Source organism: Bactrocera tryoni, chromosome 3 (assembly GCF_016617805.1).
Source record: "Bactrocera tryoni isolate S06 chromosome 3, CSIRO_BtryS06_freeze2, whole genome shotgun sequence".
Taxonomy (NCBI): domain Eukaryota; kingdom Metazoa; phylum Arthropoda; class Insecta; order Diptera; family Tephritidae; genus Bactrocera; species Bactrocera tryoni.
The window spans coordinates 48,641,984-48,651,506 of record NC_052501.1 but is presented as its reverse complement, the minus strand read 5'-3'; positions in this window follow the sequence as shown (position 1 = coordinate 48,651,506).

Sequence of the window (9,523 nt, the reverse complement as noted above, 5' to 3'; positions counted from 1 at the left end):
TAACTATGTGATACTGATTTCGACTTCTGACTAATCGCTACTGAATTATGACTTTCTGTTTCAAATATGTAATTTCTAATTTTTAACTTTAATATAACTTACTTTCACAAAAAACTGTAGTCAACTGGCTGTTATATAATGACTAAGGTTTATTAGCTATTGACTGCAAGGATTTTTATTATTTTGTACAAAAAAGTGATTGATTAGCTTTCGTAATAATTTGATTTAAATCGAATATATACCGCGAGTTCCGATTTTTTTAAACAATGTGATACTGATTTCGATTTTTAACTTATTGGTACTGAAATTAAATTTCATGTTATTTGGTAATAGTAATTTAATTTTGAATTTAAGATTATATAGTCTACTGTCAAGTTTAAATTGACTAAGGATTATTAGCTGTTCAAAATAAGGACTCTGTTTTATTTTTCTTTTTCTACTAAATCAATAATATCAACTTTTGATAACTACATTAAGTCATAGTGTTGGCTGTTATAAATTGACTGCAACTATTATTGGATACCGCCTGCATTAATTAGACTAACGATTATTTAATGCGAGTTTTAATTTTTTTTAATTAATAGAAACTAGGACGAAATAAGAGAATTTGTAGGTAGAAACATAATTCGGATTTTTTTCTACTAAATAATATTTTTTGAGTTAAAATTATACATTATACTGACTAGAACTAATTGAATACGACTAAACACAAGAAGCGATTGACTACAAGAACACTCTATTTTTGTTTTACTAAATAATAAATTTTATATATTTCAACCTAAGGAAACACTTCCTTTTAAACTCAATAACTTTTTCGGCTTCTAGGTGAACACCCACCAAAGCAGTTGGCCAACAAGTCGCCAGTAAACTCAAACGTCGCCAAATACGCTGGGACTTAAATGTATCGCTTATATATGTATAATTTGTTATTTTTGTAACGTAAACATTTTTTTTTCGTTCTTATTGTAAATCAATCGCAACAAACGCCGGCGTCTGCAAGTCCCGGCACATTCACGTTGCGACTGTCAGCTGTCTTCAAAATTTCCTGAGTTTCGGTATCACCCACTATTCCGCTGATACTAATGCTTTGGCAGCGGTGCCTGCCAATACTTATTGGCGGTGGTGTAATACCCTTCTGCTTCAGTTCTTGTAATATTGATTGAAAAGTGAACATTTTACACTCTAGAATCATTTTTAAGAATATTTAAGTGAGTATTTTAGTTTTTAATAGTCAATTCATTGAATTGAATTCTTATCGATTGTTCAATCGGTATAAATTAGTCTATATTTTATAAGTCCTTAAACTACAATACAATAAATTATAGTCGAATTAGCCTCAAATAATGGTAATCTTATAATACATGTTTTATTTAAGATTCACTCATTAATATTTACTTACTAGTCAATGCTTATTTGGTAATCCACATTTAAGTCATTGCGAGCATTATTTCCGATATTAAATATGGTTTGAGCCTTAACAATTAAAAACGTATCATTTAGCAGTATAAGGCAATTTTCGCACTTTTCAAATTTCTCTGAAATACCTAACTCAAAAATGTGCTCCTTTTTTGGCAGCGGCTATTTTGCCAAAAATCAAAATTTTGACAGGATCTTCGATCATATCATAATAATAGTTTTTTCGCTTTTGGATCTGGGATAATTTTAAACAGAATATCGTGCTCACCTGCAAAGCATTTTTATGGGCCGTTCTGCAAAAGGTCTACAAGTTTAAGATAATACAAACTGCTCGATATATGAAATATATGTCAAAAAGCACCCCACGCTTTTCTCACAATAATGCAGAAATTTATCCTTCATTATTATTGTTAGTTTATACAAAGAATTATTTTTCACTTTTTAGTTTGATATGCTTTAAAAGCGTGTTTTTTAGTTTTTTAAACTATATTTATATTTAATTTTTTAGTTTGATGTGAGAAACCCCAAATTTGTTAAAATATGAACTATGACATGTAGTATTGATTTAGTAAATCGATAATTAGGCAGCATTTAATATCTACTCGTAACCTTTCATTGACTAATTGTTATATTATTTGCCACCAAGTTCCATTGACGACTTTACGAATTATTACTTCTTAATCGAATCATTTCTTCTAAAGCTTGACTGTTACATGGGGTTTTATCTGTCAACTTTGAACAGTCTAGTTCTTCAATTCGAATACCGTCCAGAGATCTACAATGTCTAAGGCTATATAAGCTTGTCCATCAGCAAACAGTCGAGAGCCCAGATACTGTATCTACTGTACAACCTTGCATCTTATGAACGCTCGACGTCCAACACAGTATTATTGACAACATTCATCTTTCAGCAATTCCATAGCTGTATTTTGCTGGAAATTGTATCGATATTGGCCTAATTACGTGTTCACCATCTGAGCCGAAATTAATACGTACTGACGGGATGCCTTCTGCATATATGTATGTACTTGGTCGCTGCGAAAATTTGAACTAGGTAGGTGGGTTGTCTTAATTTCCATTTTTTCAGGTAGAGGGGTTCAAATATTAGGTAGGTAGTATACTTCTTTGTGTATTTTAAGTTTTTACTAATTCTTATTTTATATTGAAAGAATCTATTTTTTCTTTTATGAGATTTACCACTATTGTGAAATATAAACGAATATAACTTAAATCGTATTCTCCACCATTAGATGACAATTTTTGAAAAGCTCACATCGACGTGAAAGCCTAAGTTTAAACAAGAAAGGAAGGGCTAAGGTAGAGTGTCACCGAACATTTTATACTCTCGCATGATAAAGTGATAATCAAGATTTCATTATCCGTCATTTACATATTATTCTACCGTATTTGTGTAAAGTTTTATTCCGCTATCATCATTGGTTCCTAATGTATATATTATACAGAGAAGGCATCAGATGGAATTAAAAACAGCTTTATATTGGAAGAAGGCGTGTTTGTCAACCGATTTCACCCATATTTCGGACATGTCATCACGGTGTTAAGAAAATATTATATACCGAATTTCATTGAAATCGGTCTAGTAGTTCCTGAGATATGGTTTTTGGTCCATAAGGGGGCGGCGCCACGCCCATTTTCAATTGAAAAAAAAAAGCCTGGGTGCAGCTTCCTTCTGCCATTTCTTCCGTAAAATTTAGTGTTTCTGACGTTTTTTGTTAGTCGGTGAACGCACTTTTAGTGATTTTCAACATAACCTTTGTATGGGAGGTGGGCGTGGAAATGTCTGAAGGAAACGACTCTATAGAGTTTGGTTGACATAGCTATAGTAATTTCTGAGATATGTACAAAAAACTTAGTAGGGGGCGGGGCCACGTCAACTTTTCCAAAACAATTACGTCCAAATATGCCCCTCCCTAATGCGATCCTTTGTGCGAAATTTCACTTTAATATCTTTATTTATGGCTAAGTTATGACACTTTATAGGTTTTCGGTTTTCGCCATTTTGTGGGCGTGGCAGTGGGCCGATTTTGCCCATCTTCGAACATAACCTTCTTATGGAGCCGGGAAATACGTGTACCAAGTTTCATCATGATATATCAATTTTACTCAAGTTACATCTTGCACGGGCGGACGGACGGACAGACGGACGGACGGATAGACAGACATCCGAAGTTCAACTCTACTCGTCACTCTGATCACTTTGGTATATATAACCCTATATCTGACTCTTTTAGTTTGCGAGAGTATAAAAAATGAGTCGAAATCTAACTACTTATAACAAATATGCAACCCTCAGCTGCTGTGACTGAGTTTTTTTCCGAAAAAATCACTCAATATTTAGTAACCTTCCCTGATAGCAATATGGTCTGGTACAAAAATTAGATGAAACCAGATTTGCATTGTTCCGCATGAATCTAATATAATGATTTTTCAACTATGTACTATATACAGGTCTGTATGATCAGATACTTGGACCAAATAGCGTTAACATTTTTCTTAGATATACTACTACTTGATGAAATCGGCCAATGAGCTGCCCAGTTTTCATCATTTACCTAACCAATAAACGGTTGCACCCAAATTTAGCCATTCCTTTCTTATTTGTTTTACAGAATTTCCATTTTATTTTTTAGCCACCATTATACAAAATAGTCTCCTTCTGCTTCAATACAGCTTTTTGCACGGTCTAAAAGCATGTCGAACGAGTGTTTTAGCTCATTGGCCGGTATGGCCGCCAGTATGCCGGTGCCTTTTGAATGGCCTCTACGTCTGCATAACGCATACCTTTCATAAGCAAATGCATTTTTCCGAAAAGGAAGAAGTGGCACGGTGCCATATCAGGTAAATACGGGGAGTGGTTAATGGTTAAAATGTGATTTTTGGTCAAATAATCGTCCTTCGAATAGTGGATTCTGAGCAATTTTTGGTCATCAGTCAATTTGTGCGGAACAAACCGTGCACACACCTTTCGTAAGCCCAAATGTTCGGTCAAAATGAGATAAATCGATGTTTTGAGATGTTTTATTCTATTTCGATGAATTTTAATGATGATTTCGATTTTTGATGAATTCACGCACAGTTTCGATGCAATTTCCGGTGATCACGGATTTTGATTGTCTACATCAGTGGTTCCCAAACTTCACCACTATAACTTCAAATTAAATTAATTAATTATTGTGACCTATATATGTACATACATATATTAACGGAAAATTTTAAACGAAACTTTTACTATAAGCCGCAACTTTGTAACATACAACGGCGCTTAGGTCTCAAGTTAAGTCTTACGGGCTCCACCTGCCAATAAGAATGATTATTCAAACGCAACTTTAAAACTTAATAATCGATCCTTATATAAATACTAATGTGAAGGATGAATCTGATGCTTTTTAATACGTTTGTTAATATCCCGTTCTAATTTACTCAAGAACAGTCGCAACTCGCCACGTTCGGTAAGAAGCAAACTATTTCTCTTTTTAGTATGCAGTGTTGTCACAGCACTAAATCCACGTTCACACAAATATGACGATGGGAATGCTATCAAGAATCGTTGAACGATTGACCACAATCCAGGGTACAATTGCGTGATCAGTTTTTGTAGCCAAAATTCTTGGTAACCATTTTACAACTTGATTTTTATTTCCCCGTTTGTTGTCAATTCTATAAGTTCTTCTTCCAGCTAAGGTGACATTGCTGTGTTGACATTTGAAAACGGATCCAACACCCAGGCTGGTATTTCCAAATTCAAAATGTCCTGGTATCGTTCGGTAAAGTCAATGTGGAGGATTTCCAAACAATTCGTCGTTACTGCATGGTACTGATAAATTTGGAAAACTGTGGAACTCACGTCTGCCCAGATTCTTTTTGTGTAGAAGCAGTTTGGCTGCGAAAGCAGCAACGACGTTTTTTGTTTTAATTAAAATTAGTTTATCGCCTTGCAGTTGGAGATTCATGTCGTTGAACAATTTATACAGGTCTGTCATGTAAGCTATATCATTCTTTGATGTTATGAGCTTGTCTTGCAATTCTGTATCTTTAGTTTCCAAGAACTCTATAACAGAGTCAAACATGTTGTAAAATCGAGTCAGACAATTGCCTCTTGATATCCAACGAACTTCAGTACGAAACAACAAACGGTTGAAATCTTCCCCATTAGTAGCACAAAGTTGATGAAATAATTTATCATTCAAAGAGCTGTTGCGGATTTTATTGACTGCTTTGATGACATATTGCAGTGATTGAAATAGTTTTTAACTTAAGTTTCTAGCTACTAAATGTTGTCTATGAATAACGCAATGTACACCAAGGACATCTGGAATTTTATTTTTTAAGTACGCTTTATGGCACCCTGTCATAGCCGGAGCGCCATACGTAGCAACTAAAATAATATTTTTCAAAGGAATCTCTTTCTCATCGCAAAACTTTTCCAATATATTGAATATGGTTTCGTCTTTTGTATCGGTCTCTAAATTTATAGCAAATAATAGTTCTTCACATATTTTCTCATCTTTAATAAAACTCACGTAAGACAACAACAATGCTTCATTAGTTGGTAAAGTGAACTCATCCAGCTGAATTGAAAATTGACTTGACCTCAGGTGATCGCACACTGATTCATCAATGTTTTCAGCCATTTCATCAATTCGTCTTTTCACAGAATTATTAATCAATGCGGCCGGTTTATGAAGCACAGTAGTTATTACTTCGTTTATTGCTGGCAATATTAACTCTTCTCCGATGTTATGTGGTTTGCCTTTTTGAGCAATTAACAAAGAGATATTGTACGAAGCTCGAAGTCCGTCGTCATCTTGCTTAGTAGACGCCGAAAATAGTTTTGCTACACTTGGCTGAGTATTGTGCTTCTTCTCTAGGTCTTGAAAATATGCTACATTCTTGTCTTTCTTATCTGAATGCATTTTATTCAAATGATCTTTCAGTCTTGAAGGCTTCATCCGAAAATGCTTTTAGACATAGAATACACAAAGGCGACGATGGGCTTGTGGGATTTTCAATGAATCCGAATTTAATATATTCCGCACAGTATTGCCGTCTCTTCTTTTTTAGTTCCGGCATTGTTTTGCTTTGGGAAATACCTTCAACTTCGCGAGTAGTGTAAAGGAGGTGTAAATACTGCTCATCTATTGCGCAGGAACAGGAATAAAACAATAAAACAAACATGCATTAACTCGTTTATCTCATTCCACACTCAATCGTTCACAACAATCCGAACAAGTATTCAGTGAACCAGCCGATTGATACGGGAGTGCACAATTTGAGTTATTTAACATAAACTTGTTAAAACATGATAGATATCTACGAGTACTAATAACTATTAAAATGCGAAAGTGTGTCTGTTGCCTTTTCATTTGTTTGTTTGTGTCTACTTTTATTATGAAACGGAGCGACCGATTGACATGATTTTCATTTTTTCTATGTTCAATAAAATAGGACAGATATATGAACTACGCGGAGAGTAATATAAAACCGAGTTTGAGCAATCTTTTAATTCATATTAGTTGATGTTCACAAGTTGTTGTTGAGGCCTCTACACAACGCTCATTTTCTTTCTGGGTCTCTTACCGCCCCCCTTGATACCTGCAGCGCCCACAAGGGGGCGTTATCGCCCACTTTGGGAAAGACTGGTCTACATGTTGATCGTGATTTATAATTTCACGACCACTTTGAAAACGTTGAAACCACTCGTGCAAGTTAACGGCAGCAGCCACACAGATACTTAACGATAAATGTAAACAAATTGTATCTTCTCACAGTATTACTGCTTGGTCAGCAGAATACTTTAATTAATAAGAAATCAATATATCACTTGTTTTGATAAGTAAGCAAAATCCAATATTCCATTATTTGTTTTGATAATGAGAATAATTGGAAATCCAATGCTCTGGCATTTCATCACTTAATGTAATGCCAAAGCATCTTTAGTAATAAGCATAGAATTATAAGAATATAAATATAAGTGCTTTTACTAATAAAGATCAGTGTATAATCGGCAAGCGTATTGAGTGATCATCTTGATGATCAAAGCGCACCACATATTATCACACTCAAATCAACACTTGTGTTTAATTTCTACCGCGCGTAGCGGAACGGAATATATTTTTTTAATACTTCCCACACCAGGAAAGTTAATTGGCGCCCAACGTTAAGGCACGTGTTCGTCGTATAAAGGGAGAGAAATGTATCCCTAGAACCATAACGGTCGCGATTAGTGAACACTAACCGGTAAACGTGCATAAACCTCGTGCGAGAGGTAGTACATATGTGAATAACGCATTAAAAATTAAAAAGAAAAAACAAGTATCCCAAGAATAGGGAGAAAAGCCAAACCAAACTTGAAGTAAAGTGAGCAAAAACTTCATTGCTTGTTGTGTTGTGACAATCGCAGAATAAATAAGAACAATTTTTTTAAAAAATTAACAGTGAATAAAAAAGTAAAGAGTGACTTAAATCACAAAATACGAATATTTAAAAAACAAAAAAACATCATTAGGCATTGCACGTCAAGCAGCGGCGTAGCCATCGAGGGAAACCAAGGACTAAGGAAATTACAACACACCACAAGAGACGAGGAGAAGAAGGAGTAAGATTTTATTATCCACATTTATCAAATATATTAGTACATTTATATATAAGACAATCAATTTTAGCAATTAAGTTTAAACTATTAAGAATCATTGAAAGCTCGACCAGCCAAGTAATAAAATATTTTGAAACCGCGATTCACCACCGCAAGGGGGACCCTCCGGTTTATAACAAAAACTCAATTCTGCGATTCTGAACTTCAGACCCTCCAGAATAAAAGAGTCTCCTTTCCTAGAAAGGATCAAAAATAAAAAGTACAAAATTAAATCTTAAAAATTTTAAATAAAGGCTCGACCAGCCAAATAATAAAATATTTAAAAAAAAAAACCGCGATTCACCACCGCAAGGGGGACCCTCCGGTTTATAATAAAACTCAATTCTGCGATTCTGAACTTCAGACCCTCCAGAATAGAAGAGTCTCCTTTCCTAGAAAGGATCAAAAAATAAAAATTAAAATAAAAATTAGGGAAAAAAATAAAAAAACAAAATGACGGATGCTCTACCAACTGACTTGGACTATAAATAGACAGAATAGTTAGAAATCTTGAAGGATTTGTATTAGTCGACAGCATTAACAAAAAAGAAAGGGATGTGAATAAAGATAAACTTAAAATTAAATGTATGGAGAAAGTTTTTAAATATATAGGAAAAGATAAGAAGGCCACACTTGAGGATTATTATAATCAGGAGACAGTTATGTCTGAAACTATAGAGATGATAGAAGTATCAAAAAAGGAATATTTGTTTTAAATGGGGAGTAATACAAGTGCTCCAAAATACGAAAGGTTGCATTATTGCGATTATTGTAAAAGCAACCATAAAATTGAAAATTGCCCATATTTAAAGAAAAGGAAAATTAATAAATAAAAATGGCTCTAACTAGCGAAAATGAGACCTTAGTCGCAAGACTAATTGCCGCAACGAATGCATCACTTAGATTAGAAATATCTGAAATGCGCAGACAAATAGAAGACTTAACGAAGTCGACAACAATAACAGATTACAAACCTGAAGTAATAAATTCAGAGATTCGCTGTGACGAATCCCTAGAAGTAATAAAATCTTTACCAGAATTTGGGGGAAAGCAAAATAAATATGTTAGCTGGAGGGAATCGGCTAACAACGCAATGAGCTTATACATAAGAGGCAGCCGTAGGTATTTTGCTGCATTAACTATATTAAGAAATAAAATCACTCACGATGCTAATGACATCTTGTCCAACCACGGAACAGTCCTAAATTTTGATGCTATTCTAGCACGATTAGATTTCGCTTACGCCGATAAGCGACCAGCTCATATAATCGAGCAAGAAATGAGTATTCTGCGTCAAGGCAATTACTCTATAATTGAATATTATAATAAGGTTAATGAGAAATTAACCTTGCTAATAAATAAAACCATAATGACTTACGGATCAGATAGCGCCGTAACTAAGGAATTCAATGCTAAAAATAGGCGGGATGCTTTACGCACATTTATAACGGGACT